This window comes from Diabrotica virgifera, chromosome 4 (genome assembly GCF_917563875.1).
Source record: "Diabrotica virgifera virgifera chromosome 4, PGI_DIABVI_V3a".
NCBI lineage: Eukaryota > Metazoa > Arthropoda > Insecta > Coleoptera > Chrysomelidae > Diabrotica > Diabrotica virgifera.
Window position 1 is genome coordinate 205477898 of NC_065446.1, and position 13019 is coordinate 205490916.

Consider the following 13019-nt stretch of genomic DNA (forward strand, 5'->3'; position numbering starts at 1 on the left):
CTGAAACCTTTGAGTGAGACTAGGTGGGAGAGTCGAATTAATGCGGTTGTGCCACTGATATTATATCAGCTTGAAAAAGTCTATGACGCGCTTTTTGAATGTAGTCAAGACCAAAAACGGCTAGACGGATATGCAAGAAATACAGCTACAAGTTTGGCCAAAAAGTTGAAAGATTTCCGATTCATCTGCTGCTTAGTAACGTGGCATATGATTTTGTTTAAGGTAAACCTCATACGCAAGAAACTTCAAGAGGTTAACATGGACATAGCAAACTCTCTTACTTTGATTTCTTCAACGAAGCAATTTTTTCAAGAAACAAGGAGTTATGCAAGATTCAACAGAATATTAGTCGATTGCAGGGAAGTGGCCGAAATGATTGAAGTTGACCCAGCATTCCCTAAAGAAAGTGAACTGCGGCCGAGAAAAAAGAAGAAAATGATTTCTTATGAATCAAGTGATGAAACAGTTCTTGATCCTGAGATCGTGTTCAAAACTAAATTCTTCTACGCGGTCTGGGATCAGTGTATCTCTTCTCTAGGAGGCAGATTTGAGCAGCTTCAAAACTATCACCAACTGTTTGGGTTTCTACATTCAAAGACCACAAGTGATGACAAAACCTTATTAACATGCTGTAAGGACCTACACATTGCTCTCACTAATGGCCAGCACAGTGACATTGATAGTCTTCAACTATATTCTGAATTGAAACTTGTCAAAAACATGATTCAGAATGTCGAAAAAGAAGACAAAGGCAAAATCAAAGCCCAGTTGACATGTTGAGCTACTTAGCAGACAACGGATTTATGGAGAATTTTCCTAACCTGTGTGTAGCACTGCGAATCCTTCTTACTTTCCCAGTGTCTGTCGCGAGTGTAGAAAAGAGTTTATCCAAGTTGAAAATAGTAAAAAATTATCTGAGGTCTTCCATGTCACAAGACAGATTGGTGTGACTAGCTTTGATTTCAATTGAGTTTGCAGTGCTCGATGCAATATTGATGTTATCATCATCATCATCATTCTCTTTGCCTTATCCCTATGCGGGGTCGGCTTCCCTAATTGCATTTCTCCACACAATTCTATCTTGGGCCATATCAATGTTAATCCCCTTTACCAGCATGTCCTGCCTTATCGTCTCCCCCCAGGTCTTCTTTGGTCTTCCTCTCCTAATCCTTCCAGGAATCTGCACTTCAGCTATTCTTCGTATTGGGTGGTTAACGTCTCGACGTTGAACATGACCAAACCATCTTAACCTATGCTCTCTCATTTTGGCATCAATTGGTGCCACACCTAGACTTCCCCTAATATACTCATTTCTAATTTTATCCTTCTTTGTCACTCCACTCATCCATCTAAGCATTCTCATTTCCGCCACATGCATTCGCTGTTCCTCTTTCTTTTTCACTGCCCAACATTCAGTTCCGTACATCATAGCTGGTCTTATGGCTGTTTTATAGAATTTTCCCTTCAGCTTCATTGGAATTTTTCTGTCACACAACACACCACTCGCTTCTTTCCACTTCATCCATCCAGCCCTAATTTTACTGCATGCATCTCCATCTATTTCTCCATTACTCTGTAATACCGATCCTAGGTACTTAAAACTGTTGCTTTTTACAATCATTTCACCATCCAAAGATACCATTTTATTTGTAGTAGCTCCATCTTTAAATGAACATTCCAAATACTCTGTTTTTGTCCTACTAAGTTTTAAACCTTTTTCCTCCAGAGCTTGTCTCCACTGTTCCAGTTTTTGTTCTAAGTCTCTTTCACTATTTCCTACTAACACGACATCATCAGCATACATTAAGCACCATGGAATGTTACCCTGTATTTTCGCTGTTATTTGGTCCAAAACTAATGAGAATAAATACGGACTAAGCACAGAACCTTGATGCAATCCTACTTTCACATGAAATTTATCAGTCTCTCCCACACCTGTCCTAACACTAGTCGTTACTCCCTCATACATATCCCTCACAATCTTTACATATTCACCAGGGACTCCTTTCTTATTGAGTGCCCACCAAAGAATCTCTCGAGGAACTCTATCATATGCTTTCTCAAGATCAATGAATACCATATGAGCGTTTGTTTCTTTACTCCTGTATTTTTCCATCAACTCTCTTATAATGAAAATTGCATCTGTTGTTGATCTACCCTGCATAAAGCCAAATTGATTCTCGGATATTTCGGTCTCTTCACGTATCCGTCTATCAATTACTCTTTCCCATATTTTCATGGTGTGGCTAAGCAGTTTTATAGCCCTGTAGTTTGTATATTGTTGTATATCTCCCTTGTTTTTGTAAACAGGTACCAGTATACTGCTTCTCCATTCGTCTGGCATTTGTCCAACTTCCATACATACATCATTTACATTCCATACATCAATATATGCAATATTGATGTTAATGCAATTGTAAATGAGTTTTCCCAGAGAAAATCTAGAAAAGTTAACTTTGTTCAACTTGCCTATAACATAAAAACACAATGTCATGTCTCATTTCCTTACAAGGCATACCACTTTATGTCCAAAGCTCAACATTGTTATAGTTTAATTCATTTTAAAGCTTAATTCTTATTAATTTAAAACTATTTTTTCATTGATAAATAACCATAGTCATTAAATTTGTATAACCATTTTCGAAACTGTATTCAGGACTTGTAAATAAAATCTAATTGTATAACTTGTCAACTTAAGTTCAAATAGAACAAGATAGTTACAACCTTACTTTTACAACCATAATTTTACTATAAAGTTGAACTTTTGAATTGCCCCCTCGGGAGGGGGGGCGCCAAAATAGTAATTCGCACGGGTGAAATATTACCCACGGGCCGGCTCTGGTGATATCTCTTGCGAAAGATATTGAAAATAACTGTTCAATCATAATAACTTTGTTTAGAATTTCTGTTCCATTTTTCTCAACTCACTTTAACCGGTGAAGTGAATCTGAACATGTTACGAAATGCAATTAAGCCATTGATTCTTGAAATTATAATCCAGATGAATTCGTCAACTTAAGAATAACGTTTCAAAAATATGGTGCTCCTGCACACTATTATGGTGCAGTAAGACGTTGCCTATATGAAGAATATCGAGGTAGATAGATTGAACGGCGCAGTTTTATAGAATGACATAGAGCAATTTCTCTTGGCACATTTGAACGAGTACGACAATAATTTAGCAAGAGGATGCATTTTTCAGGAAGTCTATGGTACACACTTTGAACAGTTCTTAAATCTTTATTAATTAAATGCGAAACTATCAGCATCCGCTATGTGTCGAATATTGTACTGTCGACCACCTAGCCACTATCTACGAACCAGTGCTCTTGAGATATGCGTGTATTACAAACGCACGTAGATCGTCTAACCACTGCTCTATGCTTACGAAAAGTCTGCACATCTTGAATACCTAATCCTCTCCTCAAATTTGTCTTTATTAACAACTTAATGCGGTACGACTAAAGAGGCAAACGAATATATTTTCAGTCACCTGTTATAAAGTCGAATTACCAATTTCACAAAAATCTACGCAGTTATACAGCTATTTATCTTAGTTAAATACGGAAGGAAGAACAACGAAATTGTATAGCTGGCTCATTGATACTCCAAGTAAAAAATTTTTTCTTTATTAACACTTTCGGTGCTTATCTTGAACAAACGTCCCTTGGCTAACCGTACCACGTACTTAAATCGTTCATTTAGTAACACAATATAGTCGAACCCGCTTACTGGAATAACCTTCGTGTCAACCGAAAGTATTCTTATAACCGGGATATTCTAATAACCGATCATTGGTGGCTAGCAGAAACGTTTCTCATTCCTATAACAGGTATTCTATTAAGCGGAATTGACTGTAAATACTACTAACGACACTCGTGCATCGTCACTACCCTCGATGAAATCGTCGTGAGGACACTCGTGAGTCATGGGCACGGAATGTGTTAAAGAGACTATCTTATTCTTAAATTGGTAATGTTATTAAATGGCGAATGAACTGGGTATTATAAGAACAAGAGGATCGCCAACTTATTTCTTTACAAAATCCACAAGAAAAAATTTCCTGTAGCTGGCTGTATAGTATGCCTACAATTAATCACAAATAAATTTTAATCAAAAAAATCTTTATACAAGGTATATTTATTTAAAAAAAAACCCTTAAAGGGCTACATCCATGAAAAAACGTTTTCGCTCTAATTACAGCATCATCAGTGCCGTTACAAGCATAACATGCTAAGCCACCAAAAATACAATCGTATTTAAAGGTATAATTCAAGGGATTTCCCTTTGTATTTTTGGTGGCCTGGCAATAGCACTGATGATGCTCTACTTAGAGCGAAAACTTTCCGTGATAGGTTTATCTCTGGATAGGTTTTTTAAATAAATATAACTTTTATAAAGAATTTTTTCATTAAGATTTATTTTTCTTTGTCAAGATGGGTTTGCAACTAAAAAAGTTTAGGAAACATCGTCTTAGAAAAAAACAGCCAATTTACTTAATATTGTTCATAGAATTTTTCCTCATATGTAGTTATATTAAAGTTGCCCAAAAATTATTTTTTAGCTACAATAGTGTGCTTCTCTTTGTAATTTAGGATAGCGATGTTTATAGTTTTCCTTTATTTGTATTTAATAGGCAAAATCAGAGCGCAAAAAACGCGTTCCGAAATTGAAGCTTTAATTTTGAATATTTTGTCGAAATGTTTGGCACACATATGTTTTGTAATATAATAAAGAATGGCGGTACAGAGCCCCATTTGAGAAATATCTTAGTATGTGGAAATTACTCTATAATTAATTAAAATATTACAAAACGAGCCTGTACCGCCATTAAGAAGAACAAAAAATACACTTTCTTCAAATAATCTTCTTTATTCCATGCCTAGATTTTGTATCAATTTGGAATTGCTAAAAATCGATTATCTATGCTATAAAAAAGAATCGAACTTGACTGACTTAGCAACATTTAGCGTGCCTATGAGTATAATACTTTCTTGTTATCACAATATTATGCATATGTCTTTGGTAGTATAGTATCACGGTCACTGTCGTACTGCACTGTTGCCGCACTGTTGAAAATTAGCAGAACTTCGAAAAAAATATTGATGACGCGCTGAGGTAGCCTCTTAAAAAACATGTCATTGGTTTTTTGCAGTTAACAAAATCAACCATACGTGGACATGAGTTCCGTTTTTTCACTTTAAAAAGTGAATTATAATGTTAATTAATAATATTACAAAAATTTAACCAATTTTACAATTTTGGTGCATGGAAATGTTTTATAACGTGCGAAATTTAATATTTAATTAGCGAAACAAATTTGAATGAGTTAATTTCATTTAATGAAAATATTGCATTACTATGACAACAAATTTTCACATAAATGTGATTATTCTAGAATTGATCAGCTAAAAATATGTATTTATATTTACAGAACAAAAATTACAATCCCTCCCTTAAAAAACTGATTTGGAGAATCTTTTTCTTCTTTTGGCTTTTTATTGGGCAATAATTCTGTAGGTTTCTTTACCTACTTAATCTTTCTTTAGATATACAGAATTATTACTAAACTCAGGCAAGACCTTACCAAAGTTAGGGCTTACAATACCGAACTAAAATGTGAATACCGGTATTTGATATTTGAAATTTGAAATATCGGGATACCGGTATTAAAACCGGTATTATTAATAAAAAATTTACTAGTTATATTTTTACTTAGGTGTGTACCTCAGTTAATATATTGACTTGTTAACAAATAATATAATATGAAATTAAATAAATATTGTTCTAAAATTAGTAGAGTATATATTTGTATAAACGAGACCTATTCATTGGGTATAGTCTATTTTTAAACCAAGAAGAGTAATTCAAATTTCCCGCGCCGTAAAGGTTGTTTGTAATTGCTCCAACCTCAGGCAAGTTTACTCCACTGTTATCAAATTTTGACACTAATGACATTTATAAAATTTTGACACTATTGGCATTTCATAAGTTAATTAACTTATATCAGCGATTTTTTTTTTATTTCCTGCGTTATTCCTTTAATTTTCAAATTTTTAGTAAACAGTTGTTTTTTAAACTCTTTAGCGACGTAGTATTATAATATAATATTTATGGATTACCGTCAAAGGCCGATATGATCAAACAAAAAAGAAGATGTATTTGGCGATATTTCTAGCGACTTGCTTGGGTGTGAATCTGTCTTTTTAATTTACTTCCCTTGGTTTAAAAACAAAGTTTAGTAGACGAAAGACAGAAAAAATCGCTTTTTATGGCCGACACCGCCGCTTCTTGATGGTGCCATACTCGGCTCGGTATGTGTAATAAATATGCCTGATATAGATTTTAATACAACGAAATTGTTTATTTATCCTCAGAAAAAAATTTCTTGTAATTAATTAATATTGTTTTAAATTAGATTTATATTGTGCATAAATTCAATTTTTATCAACTAATGTAATACCAAAATACCGGTTTTTTACATAAATACCGGTTTTTATAACGGAAAAAATCGTCCGGGATTCAGGTATTCGGGATTGGTCCAAAGTCAATAAATTTTGCGTAATATTGAGACAAACGTGAAATGGCAGTACAAGTGATTTCACGACATCACGATGCTTTTTAAAAAGATATTGACTTTTAGAAGAAGAAATATGTAAATCTGATGTAAGCCTCCCTCAGGTGTGTCCATTCATTTCTGTTCGTTGTTTATTTTTCATCCATTGGTCAGTCGTTCGCTTGATGTCATCCGTCCATCTGGTGTGAGGTCTGCCTCTACTTCTCTTACTTGCTCCTGCTCATCATTTAAGAATTCACTTCGTCGAACGGTTGATTTCCATTCTTTTTATGTGTCCTACCCAGTTCCATTTTAACATGGCAATCTGTTGGATTACATATTTGTGTTACTTTTCATCGGTCTTCTCATTTCTTCATTGGATTTGCGATCGCTGAGATTTTCGCCGTCTATCGTTACTCCTTTATTTGCCCATTCTAAAGTTCGAAACATATCTTTTGGAGCTAAAGGAAATAGTTTACGTGAGATAGAATCTCCTTGTCTACTTGTTTACTGTTGTCCTCTCTGTAGTTTAATCTTTTCTGCTTTGCCTTCTGTTTTTACTTGCGATGTTGCATTGTTATATATATCCAATGATTTGTGTATATTGACCATCAACTCTTTTGCAAGTTAAGGCATTAAGGATTGTTCAAATTTCTAATGAGTCAATTACCTTCTCGTAATCTACCATAGTTATCGAGAGTGTTATTTTATAATCGTTTGATTTTTCGATCAGTGTTCTTATCACTTGTATTATGATGTACTAGTGATATAATCTTTTCTAAATCCGGCCTGTTCCCAACTATCGAATTTATTGGTTAGGTTAGGTTGGTAATGCAATGTAATTATTTTCACAATGGGTCACTAATAAGTCTATAGTTTTCTAATTTATATTCTTATTTCCTTTTTTACATAGCAGTATTATAAAAGCCTTTAACCAAACTGCGGGTACTTCACTTGTTTCTATATATTTGTTAAATATAATTTTTAGCATTTTTATGGTGTGTTGTCGGCCTTATTTTATCATTTCTAATTACTAACCTTTTTTTATTTTGGACCTTGCTCATTGCGATTCTTATTTTGTCCTGTTATATCTAGTATATCTTTTGACTCATATAATGTTTGTTAGTAGTTTTCTATCATCTTGGTTATTTTTTGAATTTCTGTTGTTTCTTTTAATTGTATAATTTAATTTATATCTAGAATCTAGAAGGTCAGATGACACTATGAAATGGTAGGCCTACACCTAATAGAGTCATTAAATTAATTGAGAGTGAAAAAAGTCTTAAAGGGGTCACAGTCATAAATCACACATTCATTTGATGGTGGTAACTGCTATTATTTATATATTCAATTTATATATATTATTTATACAGTGTGGGCCAAAGAAAACACTCCACCTCGATATTTCGCAGTATTTATTAGATTTCAAGAAAGATTTTTGATCTCAGGGGGACACATTTTTACGGTACATATATCTGTCATATGTTAACCCCCTCCCTTCCAATTTCCCCACCCCTTATTTTTAAATAGGGAATAGGCGTCGTGTGCTAGCTCATTTGAAATGTTATTCAATTCTATATTCATATAGAATCATGTTCATGTATATAATATGTATATAAACATGAATATGAATAAACATATAGATTCATCTTCATGTATATAAACATTAACATAATTATTTATACATGGTGTCCAAGAAAGAAATATGTTTATTAAATTAATTGACACAAAAAGAAGACTGTATGTAATTTATTTAATTCAAAATACATTCTACTGCTGTCACAAATCAGCAAAAAATGTTTTTTGATAAATAAACATTGCTTTTTGCTTAATTTGAATCTTCAAGCTTCCACCCATCTGCCTCTTGGTAGGTTGAATATTGAATTTAAGCAACAAACAATGTTTATTTATCAAATAAATATTTTTTTATGTTTTGTGTCAGCAGTAGAATGTATTTTGTGTTAAATAAATTACATACATTCTTCTTTTTGTGTCAATTAATTTAATTCAAAATAATTTTTATTGGACACTCTGTATAAATAATTATGTCAATGTTAGTACTATTGAATAGAGAACTGAATAAGCTTTCAAATGAGCTAGAACACGACACCTATTTTCTATTTAAAAATAAGGGGTGGGGGAGTGGAAGGGAGGGGGTTGACAAATGACAGATGTGTGTACCGTAAAAATGTGTCCCCATTAGATTAAAATCGACCTCTTTCTTTCAAAAATCTACCTGTTTCTTCATTTCCTTAAAATCTAATAAATGCATACTGCCAAATATCGAGGTGGACAGTTTTCTTTTCCCCACTCTGTATATTAAAAAGTTTAGCTATTTAAATTATAATACAAAACAACTAGAAATAAATATATTATATTTTTAATCATTTTGGTCATTTAGATTAGATTAGACGAACAACTAGAAATAAATAAATATATTAATTTTATACACTGTATGGTCATGTAGATTAGATTACAGATTCAAATTAAAATTTTGATGTAAATAAAATATACCTTTCTATATCTGTACATAAAAACCAATTTGCAAATATATATCTAAATTTTGTAACTAGTACATGAAGGAAAAAATTGCAAAGAGAAATTTTCAAGGAGTGTACATTTAATTTAAAGAACCTACACGCGTTCTACAAACGGGTAGGTGGGTAATAATGGTTATTATTACTATTGGCTAAACAAAGTAATAGATCCAATTATTATGACATATTGTTTATTGCTCGACGTACGTATGAGTCTTATTGTTAATTAGATTACTGATGACAGGATTAACAAGACTATTTGCATCTATTTACATAATATAGTTGCCTGAAGGTAGGTGCAATATGAATGTCATTTAGAGCAAATTGATATGTTGTGAAACTGAAACTAGAAATTTAAGGTTTTTTTGTCATAGTTCTTATAGTCCGTTCTTTAACGGTAAAATATTGCAAAACCTCTAAATTTTAAAGTACCGCTTGGATTGACATGAAATTTGGCATACACATAGCTAACAAGTCAAAGAAAAAAAGTGATATTGTGCCGATATGTGCTTTTGCCCTGGGGGTGGTTTTCACCCCCTTTTGGGGTTAAAAAAATATTCGTCCAAAGAAAGTCAGGAAATCGATAAACTGGCTAATTTTAAGTAACTTTTGTTCTAGAGTTTTTTCACTAAGTCAATACTTTTCGAGTTATTTGGCAGTGAATATGTTCATTTTTTCAACAAAATAACCACGCTTTTAGACGGTTTTTCGCAAATAACTCAAATAGTAAGTATTTTGTCGAAAAAACATTCTTAGCAAAAATATAGCCTGTAAATTTTTTTTAAAAAATGGTGTATATATCACGTCTCTACACCTAGTAAAAGCAGAGTTATAGCTAATGAAAAATAGGTTCATATTCGTCAAATTCCAAATGGAATATTTTAACATGAAATAACCAAAAATGAAGCACATTTCGGGGAAAACTCATTACAACTTATTTAAAGTGTTTAAAAAAAGCTTCATTTTTGTTTTATAAAAAAAAATTCTAGCATCAAAATTAAACAAGATACGCTCAAAATAAATTTAGTCCCTTTTGGTTTTGGTAAAAAAATCGATAAAATCACCCCCTAATTAGTATCTTAAATGAACTTAATCATTACGACTTCACAAGTTTCATGAATCGTGTATATATTGTTTATATGATCTGTAAGTTTCATCGGTTCAAAGTCCTTATTATTGAAAGGGCGGTAGTTAAAAAGGATTGAACGAGTCACTGATCACGAATGTATGCAAATTTAGAAACACCAAATCTCAATCAATTTTTGTCTAACAGAAAAACAAAAAAATACGTAATATTCAGAAAAGCAAATCTGACTTTTTGTTTTTTTTTTGAGATTTTTGGTATCTATAACAGTTTTTAAGTTATTTTGAAAAAAAAGCATATTTTTCAAAATTAAAATTTTTAAAAATTTTATTTTGAAACCAAATTTTTTCAAAAATAAGCACTTTAAATCGATGAAACCTACTGATCATATAAACACAACATAAGTAAAATAATTTGTGAAGCGGTAACGATTAATTTCATTTAAGTTGCTAATTAAGGGGTGGTCTTCCCGATTTTTTTTTGCAAAAATAAAAGGGACCAACTTTATTTTGAGCGTAGCTTGCTTAAATTTAAAGCTAGAAACTTTTTGTAAAAACAGAAATAAAGCTTTTTTTAAACACTTTAAAAAAGTTATAATGGGTTTTTCCCAAAAAGTGCTTAATTTTTTGGATATTTTACGTCGAAATATTCTATTTGAAATTTGGTGAATATGAATCTATTTTTCATTGGCTATAACTCTGGTTCTACGAGATCCAGAGACCTAACGCGTACACCATTTTTTTTAACTTTTTTAAAGGCTATATTTTCGCTAAGAAAGTTTGTTTCGACAAAATACTTACTTTTTGAGTTATTTGCGAAAAGCCGTCTAAAAATGTGGTTATTTTGTTGAAAAATGAACATATTCACTCGCAAATAACTCGAAAAGTGTTGACTTGGCGAAAAAGCTCTATAGAACAAAAGTTACTTAAAATTAGTCAGGTTACCCATTTCCGGACTTATTTTGGACATATATTTCTTCACCCACAAGATGGGGTGAAAGTCACCCCCAGGGCAAAAGCACACATCGGCACAATATTACTTTTTTTCTTTGACATATAAGCTATACGTATGCCAAATTTCATGTCAATCCAAGCGATTCTTTAAAATTTAGAGCAAAAACCGTGAAAGAATGGAGTATTAGAGTTCTTAAAAACTTCTACATAGTTTTAAAATTAGTCATTTAATTTACTGCGCAAACAATTAAAGCGAATCTATAAACTCAGTTATTTGTAAAAAATGAATAACCATTTTCATGTTTCAATGTTTTGGTTGAATTAGAGAGAGCAGCATATGTGCCTCCTGATGAGAGGCTAATAAGTTTCGAAACAGGTCGAGGTGCTTGCTGCACTCTCTGATTGGACTAGAATATGGTCCGGCTGTATTCTCGTTTTGCAACGAAATTGAAAATGATTATTCATTTTTGATTTACATTTACACTGCTTGGAGTACGAAGGGAACCATTCTCGTTGGAACTTTACCGCGCTGATCAGATGGGACGTGAATTGTAAATTGTAGAATTCTCTGATCTTTCTTAGTCTCAGCATCCGTATGGCTTGCAAATTGTAGAAGCCTCGAAGGTGTAACCAGAGAAGGTTCCCATTGTTTTCATTCTGGTGGGATGTGGAATAGCATTATGTTTTTTTTTATGTGCCATTAGAGTGAAAACTTAGTCTTATTGCTAGCAGTTGCCGCTAGGGCATCTATGCCATTTCGTTCGTTGCAATCCGGGACTGCACGCTGGGGTTTGTTTTGGTTGGATCAGAGAGAGCAGCATATGTGCCTCCTGATGAGAGACTAATAAGTTTCGAAACCGGTAGAGGTGCTTGCTACACTCTCTGATTGGACTAGAATATGGTCCGGCTGTATTTTCGTTTTGCAACGAAATTGAAAATGGTTATTCATTTTTGATTTACATTTACTCTGATTGGAGTACGAAGGGAACCATTCTCGTTGGAACTTTACCGCGCTGAGCAAATGGGACGTGAATTGTAAATTGTAGAATTCCCTCATCTTCCTTAGTGTCAGCATCCATATGGCTTGCAAATTGTAGAAGCTGTAGGGATGTGGAATAGCATTATATTGTTTTATGTGCCATTAGAGTGAAAACTTAGTCTTTCAATTATTTGTGTATTATGTATATATATATATATATATATATATATATATATATATATATATATATATATATATATATATCTGTTTTTCTCCGTTATTGACGAATGTGTAGCGAATAACGTGGCTTTGTAGACAAATCTGTGACACAAAGAGGTGTCTTTTGTCGTTCATCGTCTTTTATGAAGACTTTGAAATTTACATTTTCGCGTCCGCTACGGAAAAGATTTCTTCTGTATACCAGAGAAATCTTTTCGTTTAATTCATATATATATATATATATATATATATATATATATATATATATATATATATATATATATATATATATATATATATATATATATATATATATTGTTAAGATATGTAAAATTTGAATTAATATGGTTTCGATCTTAATATTTTAGAAAAGTTAAAACATATAATAAAAATATACCAAAATTCATTTCGAAGAAATGAAAGTCAATTATCTTTGGATGGCCGTAGGTAAACAAAATTTAAATAGGGATTAAGTATTTTCTTTGTACAGTTAGTATGATAAGAAGGTGGTTATGTGTTTGGACAATGAGACCGGGTTTCGCAAATGGACTTTTGCGGCGAGGGAATAATTGTATTTAGAAATTTAAATGAATGTAATCTTTGTTTAGATATTAAGAAAGGAAAAAAAAACCGATTGGCATGTAATTAGTTTTAGGAAATTTCTAATGGTAGGGAAAATTGGTGTTTGTTA